This window comes from Equus asinus, chromosome 15 (assembly GCF_041296235.1).
Source record: "Equus asinus isolate D_3611 breed Donkey chromosome 15, EquAss-T2T_v2, whole genome shotgun sequence".
NCBI lineage: Eukaryota > Metazoa > Chordata > Mammalia > Perissodactyla > Equidae > Equus > Equus asinus.
The window spans coordinates 25659308-25674117 of record NC_091804.1 but is presented as its reverse complement, the minus strand read 5'-3'; the positions used below and the strand labels follow the sequence as shown (position 1 = coordinate 25674117).

The 14810-nt window shown below is 38.7% G+C and overlaps 1 protein-coding gene across 9 annotated transcripts in view; it reads right to left on the bottom strand.

Moving 5' to 3' along the window:
- The window catches only part of CBFA2T2 (CBFA2/RUNX1 partner transcriptional co-repressor 2), a 139616-nt gene that overhangs the window by 43430 nt on the left and 81376 nt on the right, over positions 1-14810 (bottom strand). Inside the window, exon 1 of one of the 9 annotated variants that reach the window (XM_044748481.2) lies at positions 13770-14029. The exons of the other annotated variants lie outside the window; for them this stretch is intronic. The gene's annotated coding sequence lies outside the window, so the exon portion shown is untranslated. Of the gene's footprint in view, positions 1-13769; positions 14030-14810 lie in introns of those variants that run through there. 9 annotated transcript variants of the gene reach the window in all.

The following is a 14810-nucleotide window of genomic DNA, read 5'->3' as shown; positions in this document are numbered from 1 at the left end:
AACTGGGGTTCAAGATTCAGATCTCAGGCGTGGACCTACACCACTCAAAGCCATTCTGTAGTGGGGACCCACATACAAAAAGAAAATAGAGGAAGACTGGCACAGATGTTAGCTCAGGGCAAATTTTCCTCAAGCAAAAAGAGGAGGATTGGCAACAGGTGTTAGCTCAGGGCCAATCTTCCTCACCAAAAATAATAATGATAATAATAAAATAAAATAAAACAAATATATAACCACATGCCCTTTCAAAATCACTGATGCTTCAACACCTGACCACATAAAGCCAAATAACTTGAGCTAAAGACGAGGCGTGAATATGGAAAAGCATGCCTGAATAATTACTTTACTTCTCCATTTTGCAAAACGCTAAGGACGTCATGAAAACAGAAAACTGAAGGAAAGAACAAAGTAACGAATACTTCTCTGTGTGATAGCAGTGCTATTTTTTTTTTCTCGCATAGGAGCTTGAAGAATCAAACACGAAACTAAAGAGTGGAACTATTCTGTCCTCTAAGAGAAAGGAATACTGCACATAAACACAAACATCCCAGACAAAAGCTACTTGGGAAGAAGGCTACGATAAACCGCCCACAAGCGGGGGCGTTTACAAATCATTATAAACTGCTTTCTCTTTAAGGTTTTTAAAAATTACTTTGAGGCTGATGAAGGAACAATAAATAGAAGAGGTATAAAAATGAGATAAGAAAAATGCAATTTTGTGAAAGGAAGAGCTATCCAGAAACAGCTGAAAAGAAGGGAAACTCCCAGGGCTGCAGGGAGGAAGCATGTTTAGACGAAAGAAGGTGAAGATGTGAAGGGTGCTCTATCACTTACTAGTTGCCTGACGATGGTCTTCCTCATCCATCCCTGGGGATAACACTTATGACACAAGGTTATTGTGGAGGGTACCATAATATATATAATAATGACTGGTACATAGTAAACACTCTTACATGTTTACTTAAATCAGATTAAAAATCTGTTAGAATTAATCATTTTATTTGGCCATTGAGATGTTGACCTATGCTGAACTTTGGGTAGAAGATATGGTCAAGTGCTCCGACTGTCATCACTGAGAAGAATGAACTGAATATAGATCTTTCAGATGTATAGTACAGTGATCATTCCAAACAGGCTGACTGAGGAAGCCACTACATCTGTTTCTTTAAAACAAATCAGACTTTAACTAAGAAACAATTTGGAAGGTTTAAACAGAATTATCTTTGGGGGCAGAGACAAAGGTAGATGATTTCCTTTTTTATATGTATAAGCATACATTTCCATGGTTCAAAAATCAGTATGACATAAAAAGAAATACTCCTTACTCCTGTCCCTACATAACCCATCCCATAGGTAACCATTTTAATTGGTTTCTTGAGTATCCTTCCATTCTTTGTCTGTGTACAAATGAGCAAACATAAATTCTTATCCCATCCATTTATACAAAGGTTGCATAATTACATTAAACTGAGTGTCCCCAATAATCCCCTCTCTGTAGCTATGCCTTTTGAAATGCATCAGGAAGTGGGGTCATTTCCCTATCCTCTGAATCTGGCCAGGCCTCTGATTTGCTTTGGCCAATATAATGTGAGGGAAATGACAGACTGCCAGTTCTAAGCCTCTCTTGGAACCCTGACCCTGACATGAAAGCAAATCCAGACTAGTTTGCTGGGGCGTGAGACCACAAGAAACAGAGATGAGATGTACCACCAGTTAAGGCCAGCTAATCCCCAAACATGTAAGAGCCTAACCTAGTTGAGTCTGATCTGCAGCTAGCTGACTGCAGTCATATGAATGAGTGAGCACAACCAAGAGCAGAACTGCCTCACTTATACTCATAAGGAAAAAAATAAAAAGCTTATTGTTTCAGACCACTAAGTTTTAGGATGGTTTTTATATATAGCAACAGACCAATAGGCAAGAGATTTATAACACATACAAACTGTACTGTTCCTTGGTTTCTTGTTGTTCTTTTGTTTTGTTTCATCATTTTACACTATGTCCTGAAATTCTTAATTCCACAACCTTTTTTTGTTAATGGATGCATGATATTCCACTGTGTGGATGTACCACAGTTTATTTAAACAATCCCCTACTGATGAATAACTGGATTGTTTCCAACCATTTGTGGCTGAATTTTGAGACTCTCCAGATCCCATGACTGCCCTATATTTGCCAGGCTTTGAGAAAGAGATAAAAGAAGACAGGGCCCTGAGTTATAGAAAAGACAGATATATTAAAATGTGTACAAAGAACTAAGAAAATAAAGTAGAAACATTACTATGTATACAGGCTAGGGAAGTCTTTACAAACCATTAAGCAGTTAACTGGGAAGGCTACATGCACTTTCCAGACAGCATACAGGACAAAAGCATGAAGGATACAGTTTGAATATTGCTCTTAAAGTGGGGATCAGAACCAAGGGAAAAATTATGAAAGATTTCCTTGACCACAGTCTCTCTTTAACCATTGCCAAGGATAAGTAAATGTTCTGAATGTATAATTGTCAGATGAGAGCATTTCCAAAACTGACAGTTCTAACCTGCTAAAGATAGAGGAAAGAACATCAAAATTACTTTTGCACTTATAGGCTTACAAGGCTGGCTAAACGGATTTGGGCATAGCACATGCTTTATAGATTAAGCATTTCTGATCCTTGTAGCTCTGCCACTAACTTGACAACACATCCAATTTTCTAATAGCATGCAGACTTCATAGGCAGACACAGCCAGGAATAACTGTTTACAATGACAGATAATTTATCATTCAACAAAAATTGAGGCATAAAGATACAAGAAATTAACAGAAAATATTTTACAAGGGACTTTGAAGACAAAGCTCAATTAAAACAAAATTAATGCTGTACTATATATCAATAATTTTTATATATACATAAAACAATATATATCAAATTTTTCCATTCCACATTTATAAATACATAAAGAAAATAAATTTACCTAATATATTCTTTTTTTTTTAAGATTGGCACCTGAGCTAACAACTGTTGCCAATCTTTTTTTTTTTTTTTGCCTGCTTTTTTCTCCCCAAATCACCCCAGCACGTAGTTGTGGGTCTTTCCAGCTGTGGCATGTGGAATGCCGCCTCAATGTGGCCTGACAAGCAGTGCCATGTCCGCACCCAGGATCTGTACAAGTGAAACCCTGGGCTGCCAAAGCTAAGTGCACGAACTTAACCACTCAGCCACGGGACCAGCCCCTACCTAATACATTCTTAAAGCTCAGGGATCAAGGTGGGTGGAGGGTGGGCACAGGAGGTGAAGGGGAGCACTTGTGTGGTGACAGACAACAAATGATGTGCAAATGAAATTTCACAATGATGTAAATTATTATGAATCTCAATTTTTTAAAAAAACAGGGATCAGCAAAGTTTTTCTGCATAGGACAAGACGGTAAATATTTTTGGTACTGTGGGCCATATGGTCTCTGTCACAACTATTCAACTCTGCTGTTGTAGCACATTCTAGACAATAAATAAACGAATGAGCTTGGCTGTGTTACAATAAAACTTTATTTACAAAAACAGTCAATGGACCATAGTTTACTGACTCCTGTGGCTGATTAAAAAAATGGAAACATTCAAATAACTAATTCTTAGCTTATTTCTATGCCTATAAAATCTATTTTACAGCATCCACTCAAATGGTTCATCTGAATAACCTTTTGTTTTCTTAAGGCTGGATATAAAGAGACCTTTACTTATTGAACTCCGAGGAAAATAATACACAAAAAATTATTTGGAAACAGAAAAATTATTTAAAGACAGAATACTAACAGCATGAAGTCAGAGCTGAGGAGTTGCAAAGATGAGGTTAGTTACCTCATAGTCTTCCAAAAATCAGACAGACCTAAAAGAAGAACCACAGAGATGACTAGCATACCTGTGAAGGATCACTTACTTCATGATTACACTAATTTCCTCCCTAGTCATCCCTCTTTTCTTTATCTTCTTCTATCAGTGCCATCTGACTCCAGACACAGAGACACCCAGATATAATTAACTCTAACACCTCAATAATAACAAACAATCCAATTTTAAGAATGAACAAAGAATATTTAAAGAGACAATTCCCAAAAGAAGATATACAAACGGGTGATAAGGACATAAAAAGATGCTTGACCTACTAGTCCATCAAAGAAACACAAATTATAACACATCAGCAAAAAGCAACACAGTACTGATACATATATCCAACAACATGAACAAATGTCAAAAACACTAGGCTAAGTGAAAGATGCCAGACATACAACAAAAATACATACTGTATTATTCTATTTATATGAAGCTTTAGACAAGACAAAATTTCTGATACAAAGCAGATCAGAGGCTGCCTGAGACTGATGGGAAGAAACAGAGTAAGGGGCACATTAAGGGGCATGATAAATCTTTTTATGGCGATGGAAATATTCTATATCTTGATTGTAATGCCGCTAACACAACTATACACAACAGCTAAAACTCAAACTGCATAATAAATAAAATGGGTGAATTTCATTATATATAAATTATACCACAATAAATCTGAGAAAAAAAATCAGCAAACCAAATCCAGCAATGTATTTTTTTTAAAACTCACAATCAAGTTGAGTTTATCCAAGAATGCAAGGAAAATTTTAGAAAACTGAACATAATTCACCATATTAACAGATTAAAAGAAACACCTTAAAATCACCTCAGTAATTACAGAAAATGCATTTGATAAAACCCAATTTCCACTCATGAATATGAACATAACTAGAAATAGAAGGTTGATTCCTTAACTTGGTAAAATGTCTCTTCCAAAAACCCACATAAAATGTCATACTCAGGGCCCAATCCTGTGGCCGAGTAAGGTTCTGTGTGCTCTGCCTCGGTGCCCGGGTTCATGGGTTCAGATCTCAGGTAAGGACCTACTCCACTCACGGGCCACACTGTGGCAGTATCCCACATACAAAAAACTAGGGGAAGACTGGCACAGATGTTAGCTCAGGGCTAATCCTCCTCAAGCAAAAAAGAGGAAGATTGGCAAGGGATGTTAGCTCAGGGTGAATCTTCCTCAGAAAAAGAAAAAAAAGAGCCATACTCAATGTAAATTGGTACAGTTACTATGGAAAACAGTATGGAGATTCCTCAAAAAATTAAAAATAGAAATATCATATGATCGAGCTATTTCACGTCTGGGTAGTTATCCAAAGAACACGAAAATACTCATCTGATAAGACATATGCACCCCCATGTTCATTGCAGCACTATTCACAATAGCCAAGACTTGGAAGCAACCTGTGACCATCAACAGATGAATGGATAAAGAAGATGTGCTGTACATGTATATACAATGGAATACTATTCAGCCATAAAAAAGGACAAAATCTTGCCATTTGTGACAACATGGATGGACCTTGAGGGTATTAGGCTAAGCAAAGTAAGACAATTACCATTTTACTTCCCTCATATGTGTAAGATAAACAAACAAACAAACAAACAAACATATACATACAGAGAACAGAATGGTGGTTACCAGAGGGTAAGGGGGTGGGGGGAGGGTGGAAGGGGTAAAGGGACACATGTGTGCAGTGACAGATGGCAACCAGGCTTCCGGTGGTGAACAGGATGCAGTCTATTCAGAAGTTGAAATATAATGATGTACACCTGAAATGTATACATTATAAACCAATGTGACCTCAAAAACTAAAGTCATATTTATTGGTGAAATATTACAAGCAATGCCTTTCAACTCAGAAAGAAGATAACGATGTCCAGTATCTGTACTTCAGTTTAACATTTACTCAAGAGTCAAACCATAGCAGCAGAAGAGTTCAGAAGAAAAAATGGAAATAAGGTTTGGACAGAGAAAGTAAAACTGTCCTTTTGTACAAACTAGATGACTTTCTATATAAAAAACCAACAGAATCTGCCACCCAATTATTAGAATATGCAGTTTCTGTAAGGTTGCTAGATAAAATTCCAATATCTTAAAAATTAATTGCATTTGTGTACACCAGCAAACAAGAGTAATTTCAAAAAGATATGAATATACAACAAAAATTATAAACCATCTACAAATAAACCTAACACAAGATATATAAGACCTTTGTGAAGGACAGAAGTAGACTGAAAGACATAAAGGAGACAAGTAATTGGAAAGATCCATCATGCCTATAGATGGGAAGACTCACCATCACCAATACTTTCTCTTCATGTTAATGTATAAATTCAATGTAATTCTTATTACATGCCTGCAAGATTTTTGGTAACTTGATGAGCAAATACTAAATTTTATCTACAAAAGTCATGTTAAATGTCCAGCAACAACATAATAGACAACTAAACTGTGGCATATTTATAAATAAAAGTCAATACTATTAAAATAAGTGAACTAGAGCCATATGCATCAAAAGGATAAATCCCAAAACAATGCAGTAATATTAGGTAAAAAGAACAGGTTGCAGGTGGGGCCGGCCTTGTGGCCGAGTGGTTAAGTTCACACGCTCCACTTCAGTGGCCCAGACTTTCACTGGTTCGGATGCTGGGTGCAGACATGGAACCGCTCATTAGGCCATGCTGAGGCAGCGTCCCACAAGTCATAACTAGAAGGACCCGCAACTAAAATATACAACTATGTACTGAGGAGATTTGGGGAGAAAAAGCAGGAAACAACAAAGAAGAAGAAGATTAGCAATATTTGGTAGCTCAGGTGTCAGTCTTTCAAAAAAAAAAGAACAGGTTGCAGGAAAAATAGTCTAAATTAATAAATAGTCTTTTTGAAATAGTCTTTCAAAAAGTCTAAAATCATTAAAAATTTACATAGGGTAAGGATCAATTTACATGACACATTTACATATATATATGTAGTAATTGTTTTTTTTTTTTTTGAGGAAGATTAGCTCTGAACTAACATCCACCACCAATCCTCCTCTTTTTTTTGCTGAGGAAGACTGGCCCTGAGCTAACATCCATGCCCATCTTCCTCTACTTCATATGTGGGACGCCTGTCACAGCATGGCTTGACAAGCGGTGCATAGGTCCGCACCCAGGATCTGACCCATCAAACCCTGGGCTGCTGAAGCGGAATATATGAACTTAACTGCTGCACCACTGGGCTGGCCCCCTGTAGTAAAATATTTTTAAAAGCAAGGGAATAATAAACATTAAATTTGGGGCCAGCCCAGTGGCAAAAAAGAGGAGGACTGGCAGTAGTTAGCTCAGGGCTAATGTTCCTCAAAAAAACCCAAAAAACATTAAATTTAGGATAACGACTACTAGAAAGGGAAGGAAAGGGATGGAATCAAGCACAGTCACAAACTGCAGTTCTAATGCTTCACTTCTCTCTCTCTTTCTTTTTTTTGGTGAGGAATGCTGGCCCTGAGCTAACATCTGTGGCAGTCTTCCTCTATTTTGTATGTGGGTCGGCTGGCCACCCACAAGTGATGTACGTGCACACCTGAGAACCAAAGCCGGGCCACTAAAGCAGAGTGCACCAACCTTAACCACTTTGCCCATGGGGCCAGGCCCTCACTCCTTTAAAAGATCTGAAGCAGGGCCCAGCCTGGTGGCGTAGTGGTTGAGTTCAGCATGCTTCACTTTGGCAGCCCAGGGTTCATGGGTTCGGATCCCAGGTGTGGACCTACACCACTCATTAAGCCATTGTGTGGCAGCGACCCACATACAAAATAGAGGAAGACTGCCACAGATGTTAGCTCAGGGCCAGCATTCCTCAAGCAAAAAGAGGAAGATTGGCAACAGATGTAAGCTTAGGGCCAATCTTCCTCACCAAAAAAACCCAAAAAAAAAACACCAAACAAAGCATCTGAAGCAAAACATAAGACAAAACATTAAAATTTGGCAAAGCTAAGAGTGGGTACATGAGTGTTTGTTACACTGTGCTTTTTCCTTATTTTGTAAGCTTGAAATATTTCATAAGGAAAGATAGATCACTGGCTGCAATGGGGAAAATGGTGAGACCATAATGCAGGAAGACACTACTTACAGGTTGTTATAGTGAGAGAAGACTGTGGCCTGAGATAGCAGTAGCAATAGGAATGGAAAAAAGGGGGTGGATTTCAGTTATCTAGAGTTAGGATAGGACTTGTTGACTGACTAGATGTGGAGGATAAGTCAGGGTAACATGTGGAATTATTAACCAAGATAGAGGCCACTAGAAGGAGAGTATGTTGGAGGGGAGAGATGATGAGTTCAGTATTGGATATACTGCTTTCACGATGCTTCTGAGTTAGCCAAGTGGAGGTTTCCAGTTGATAGTTAAATTCAGAAGTTTGGAGCTGAAAATAGCCTGGTCTAGAATTGAGAGTTATCAGCATAAAAATGAGGAAATTCCTGCTATGAGAGATTGAAAGGAAAAGATGTGATGTTTCAAAATACAACTAAATTAAATTATGCCTGCTGATTTTTATCCTATTGACTTTTACCATATTCAGCATTGATTGAGAATAGCTAGTAACTATTATACACTAAATATTCATTCACACTTTAGTAGTTTATTCAGATGCTCTTCTTCAACGCTAGTAATTGGTTTCTTTGGATTAGTTGTAAAGTCAAAGATTTATAACATGTTTATAAGCCCCTAACTCTCACCATTTCCCAAGTTTTATAATTTGTCCATACTGTTCCACAGAAAATTCTGCTTTGCGCTTCTCTGCTGATGTTTTCAGTTTCTAATTCTGGAGAGTCAGGCTTGGCTACCCATGTCCATCTATCTAAACTAAAGCCCTTTTAGGACAATTCCATTCACAGGGAAAATATGAATAAGTCAGGAAAGGAGGATGGAAAAGGGAAGATGATAAGAAAAGTGTTACTTTCGGAGACTGGAATATGAAAAAGAGTATAGTTGACTTCTGTGGAAGTGTTCTTTTCAGTATGTTAGCTTGCTAGGGCTGCCATTACAAAGTATCATGGACTCGTTGGTTTAAATAACAGCAATCTATTTTCCTCACAATTCTGGAAGCTAGAAGTCCAAGAGGTGCTGGGAGGGTTGGTTTCTTCTGAGGCCTCTCTCCTTGGTTTGTAGGTGGCTGTCTTCTCCCTGTGTCTTCATGGTCTTCCCTTTGTACATACCTGACTTCAATTTCCTCTTCTTACAAGGACATCAGTCATATTGGATTAAGGCCCATCCTAATGACCTCATTTTAACTTCATGACCATCTTAAAAACCCTATCTCCAGGAGTGGTTAAGTTCACACGCTCCACTTTGGTGGCCCAGGGTTTCACCGGTTCAGATCCTGGGTGCGGACATGGCACTGCTCATCAGGCCATGCTGAGGTGGCATCCCACATGCCACAACTAGAGAGACCCACAACTAAAATATACAACTATGTACTGGTGGGGATTTGAGGAGAAAAAGCAGAAAAAAAAATGGCAAGAGTTGTTACCTCAGGTGCCAATCTTAAAAAAAACCAAACCTATCTCCAAATTCAGTTACATTCTGAGGATCTGGGGATTAAGACTTCAACATATAAATTTTGAGGGGACAGAATTCACCCTATAATAGTGGGGGTGGGGAGGGATGAAAAAAGCAATTCAGTTAAGGAGGTTGAGCAGCTTTTTCTGAATTGAACTTAGTATTCTCTTATTCATTAATTCGAAAATAGCTGAGTACCTACGAGGTATCCTATTGCTGAGGACAGAGCACTCAAACAAGAGTAAGTAAATGACAGATCAAGAAACAATTCTGAGGTTTTTAGCCTGAGCAACTGGAAGGACGGAGTTGCCATTTACTGAGAAGGGCGGAAATGTGAAAGGAAGATGAGGAGAGGGGTAGTTCGAGACCAGGAATAAGTGTGAAATGCCTAGTAGATATTTAAATGGAGATGTTGGATAGGGAACTGGACATAAAAGTCTGGAGACGAGGCCTGGGATGGGAATGTCTGAGCTTGTGATTAAATGTTGTCAACTGAAGATACACAAACACTAGTGAAAGCCTGAACCTGGGTATCTTAGAGGAAGTGAGTATAAAGTAGAGGTTCAAGGACTGCTCTTTAGGTACAGTACTCTCATTTGGGGACATCATGGAAGATAAAAAAATAGAAGCCACATGAAGAATATAATCTGCTGGGCTGTAGGCACTGTGAATTTCAAGATTAAATATACAAATATTCACGTAGGAATACATTCTAGCTGTTTAGGTTATTATAGTGATTAGATCTATGACTAAGAAAATATCTTTTTAAGTCAATTATTTTAAAACTTTGGCTTTTGTCAAGGTGTCAACAAACAAGACTACAATTAAAAAGAAGGTCAGAATAAATATATTATTTGTAGCAAAGGATACAAAAGCATTTAAGAGACTGCATACAAATCTCACTCCAGAACTTAACTGGGACAAGTACAATGGGTAAAGTACCTTAGGCCAGATAAGAGAGTTAATATAAAGTTTTCCTTCCTCCCCTAATTCAAGACTAGCTGAAACTAGCTATTCTCTTAGCTGAAACACAATATATAGTAAATATGAAAAAGCTTGTTTGCAGCAAAAGATAAGATGAAAAGGGCAGTTTGACAAATGCACCAAATTCCAAACCAGCTGGAGATTTTGTCGTAGAAGAGTCAAAGGCAGGTTACTGTAGAAGAAAGAAGACTAGGTATGAAACTGAGGATGTCACGTTGAATCCTGATTGTTCTGTCAATTTATCAGCTGTGGGACCTTGGACAAGTCACTCCAGAACTCTGCTTTCCACATCTGTAACATGGAGGGAGGTGTTGAAAGGCCCCTAAAGTAACAACTAAGAAAGTGCTCTGTTACACTATGCAAGTGTAAGATATTATTAGGCAGCTATCCATCAGAAATGTATTAACCATCATTATGTCACTATATGTTGAAGTAACTACAGGATCTCCTCCAATGCTAACAATTTTAATATTTAAAGATATGTTGCACAATTGCCTGCCAAATCAAAACCCTATTGATAACTTTAAAGCAAGTTAAAAGCAACAGCAACACAGCTGACTTGATAATGTAAATAAAGAAAAGTGAAGTATGGATTGTTGCTTCCCAGCTCCAGCAAATGTTTAGTTGGAATAATACAGTTATCTACTACAACTGCACAACACCTGTTTCAAATTTCCACCAAGTTGATATTCCTCACATGAACAGAAATGACTTAAAATTACATTTGATTAGTATCTTGCCTTCCCATGGAGGTTTCCCCCACCACAATCTAAATCTCTCAACCTCTTAACATTGTGCAGCATTACTGTTCTGGCCAAACACATGCAGCTAAAGTCAGCTCAGAAGTGAGACTGTTGGGGTAGGGCCTGTGGCTAAGTGGTTAGTTTGCGCTCCGCTTCAGCGGCCCAGGGTTTCACTGGTTCCGATCCTGGGTGCAAACATGGCACGGCGCATCAAGCCATGCTGAGGCAGCATCCCACACAGCACAACAAGAAGCAGGCACAACTAGGATATACAACTACGTACTGGGGGGCTTCGGGGAGAAGAAGAAGAAAAAGGAAAAAGAAAAGAAGATTGGCAACAGATGTTAGCTCATGCCAATCTTTAAAAAAAAAAAAGAAGTGAGATTGGCAGAGAATAAGCTAACTCCAGTCTTCTTGGTCAAATATCTTACACATTTTTCTGGAGACAGGGAGAAATGATGTAAGTTTCTCACACAGCTAGTTAACGACTTCCCTAAGCTTCAAACCCAGGTCTCTCTGGTCCCATCTACTGATGCATCTGTGCTACAATTTCTCTGGAACACAGAACCTTCTAAAACAATAAATCAGTAAATCCTGACGGGGCAAGTCTAAAACATATTACTATGTATCACTTATCCATCTCCACTGTTCTACTTTAGCTCAAGTCACTGTCATCTGTCACCTGTACTACTGCAACTGCCTCCTAACTATTCTTTCTGCTTCTGCTTTCCTTTCCAAGCCATCCTCCACATAGCAGTCAAGGTGCTGATTTAAAAACCTCAAATAATAGATCTTGTCCCAGGTCAATTTAAACTCCTCTAATGGCTTCCCATTGCTCAAACTCTTCACCTTGGCTTAAATGCAACGATCTACTCAGCAGCTTTCAAAGTGTGGTCTGGGAACCCCTGGGGATTCTAGAGACCCTTTGGGGGGGGGGGGGTGTGCACGCACACACGTGAGCACAGGGTCAAAACAATTTTCATAATAATAAGAGGTTATCTGTTTTCTTTACTCTTACTCTTTCATGAGTGTACAGTGGCTTTTTCCAGTGACTACACGATGAACGAGGTCAGAGGAGGCTCACAACACAGAAGCAGATATGAGAATCCAGTTATCTTCTATTAAGCTGATCATTAAAGAGATTTGCCTAAGAAACTACAAGCAAGAGCAGTGGTTTAATAACAACTGTTAGTTGATGAACAGGAAAAAAAAAGACATATAAATTTACTTGACACTAGGGAGATAAAGTAAATATGAAGATAGAGGTATAAGAACCCATCAGTATCACTTAAAAAAAAAAAAAAAAGTCATGGGGCCGGCCTTGTGGCCAAGTGGTTAAGTTTGAGTGCTCTGCTTCGGTGGCCTAGAGTTTCGATAGTTCGGATCCTGGGTGTGGACATGGCACCGCTCCTCAGACGATGCTGAGGCGGCATCCCACATGCCACAACTAGAAGGACCCACAACTAAAAAATACACAGCTATGTACCAGGGGGCTTTGGGGAGAAAAAGGAAAAAATAAAATCTTAAAAAAAAAACCCTCAAAAAAAGCATCATCACGCATATAATAAAGGCAATATAATGTTACATAAATTATGAAGCAATTATTTGTGTTAACTATAAAGAAGCTGAATATCTATGTTTTTAAATTGCTGGGGAATATCACAGACTAATGTAGACATCAAACCTTTTGTTCATAACTCTCTCCATAGGCCTTTCTATCCCAAAGATGCTATATTTATCTAGATCCATCCTCCCCCATATACACACAGCTGTTAGTCTTTCATAGTGAAAAATATTATATTTTAAAAGGATGTTAACTTTTGCTATTTTAATTATATTGAGTAAAAATGTTCAATGCAAAAGCATATGTGCCCAGCCCCATCTTTCAAATATTAGTAGGATAACCACCAAGTTAATAATGACTTAAAATTTTTTTTCTAAATAACATTGCCATGCTCAGTTAACTCGGAAGTACAAATATTTTTCTTTCCTGTTCATATTTATTCTTAAAACGTTAAAAAGAGCCTGCCAATGCTAGGATTCCACTTGGTTCCATGTCCCTTAATATTTGAAAAACTGGTTCATATGTTCTCCCAGTCTGAAGAATGGCTGGCCAGCCCAAGAGTTTCTTCCTTGGGGTGGATAACCACAAAAAGAGAACTACAGACTCAGGAGTATCAGGGACCAAAGATCAAGCTCTCCCAAGATGGGAAGCCCCTGGACCACCTCCCTGGCTGACACCCAGCTTCTGTTAGGGAACTCTAGGCACTTAGGGGTTTGCCTTACTGCAAAGAGAGCACACACCATTGCTGGATAACTGAAAGTGGTTCTTGGCAATGGTCACTAATTGCTAATAGTTCTGTCTACTGGGTCTTACCACTGTCAAATATTTGAAGAAAAGATAAAAATTCCCACAACAGATAAAGACCAGGGGTGGTGTCTCCTCAGCCTCCTTGCACTCCTCCTTTCACCTCCAACCCTGAAGCTCTATGTTAGATTCATTCATTTGTGCGGCTCCCACAGTCCCAAGCTGTCCTCTGTTGTTCTTCACCATCTTTAAGTTTCAGCTCTAGTTTAAGTGATACATTTTGCATTTATACCCTTGAAGTTTCCATCTACCACAAACTTACTTTATACTTAGTTTTCGTAGAAATAAGTCTTCAGGGGCCAGCCCGGTGGCACAGCGGTTAAATTCGCATGTTCTGCTTCTTGGCGGCCCGGGGTTCGCCGGTTCAGATCCCGGGTGCGGACATGGCATCACTTGGCAAAAGCCATGTTGTGGTGGGCGTCCCACGTGTAAAGCAGAAGGAAGATGGGCATGGATGTTAGCTCAGGGCCAGTCTTCCTCAGCAAAAAGAGGAGGATTGGCAGTAGTTAGCTCAGGGTTAGTCTTCCTCAAAAAAAAAAAAAAAAAGAAAGAAATAGGTCTTCAGTTTAATCAAAAGCTTTTTGAGGCTGCCCCGTGGCCAAGTGGTTGGGTTCACACACTTGACTTCAGCTGCCCAGGGTTCACTGGTTCCGATCCTGGGCGCAGATTTGTGCAGCACTCATTGGGCCATGCTGTGGCAGCATCTCACATAGAAGAACTCGAATGACTTACAGCTAGGATATACAACCATGTACTAGGGTTTGAGGGAAAAAAGAAAAGAGGAAGACTGCCAACAGATGTTAGCTCAGGACCAATCTTCCTCCCCAAAATAAACAAACAAACAAAAACATAAAAGCTTGTTGATGAGGGGAAGGGGTCTATTTATAGAAATGTTCTTTTATCCCTTCTTTCAGCTCCTCAATGTTGAACCATTCCTGCATTATGGGATTACGTTGCTTGATTACGCTGTATTACTCTTAAATACAGTATTAGTCTTTAAAATAAACCAACAATTACAGAAAAAGATAATGCAGTTTAAATCTTTCAAACAGGCCAGAAATGAAGGAGAAAGAAAGAAATATCTCGAGTTGAATGACAATGGTACTTCTTAGGTTAAAATATATTTATTTGTACCTAACTTTCTATTCTAATTACAGAAAATGATTCAAAAAGTTCACTTTTTCTCCTCTAAGTTCATCATTTTAAATAACATTTGAGCAAAGCAAAAACACAGACTAACAGTGCATATTTTAAATTAAAATATCAACAACAAATAATAGTTGAGTCTACTGAATGGGAAGTT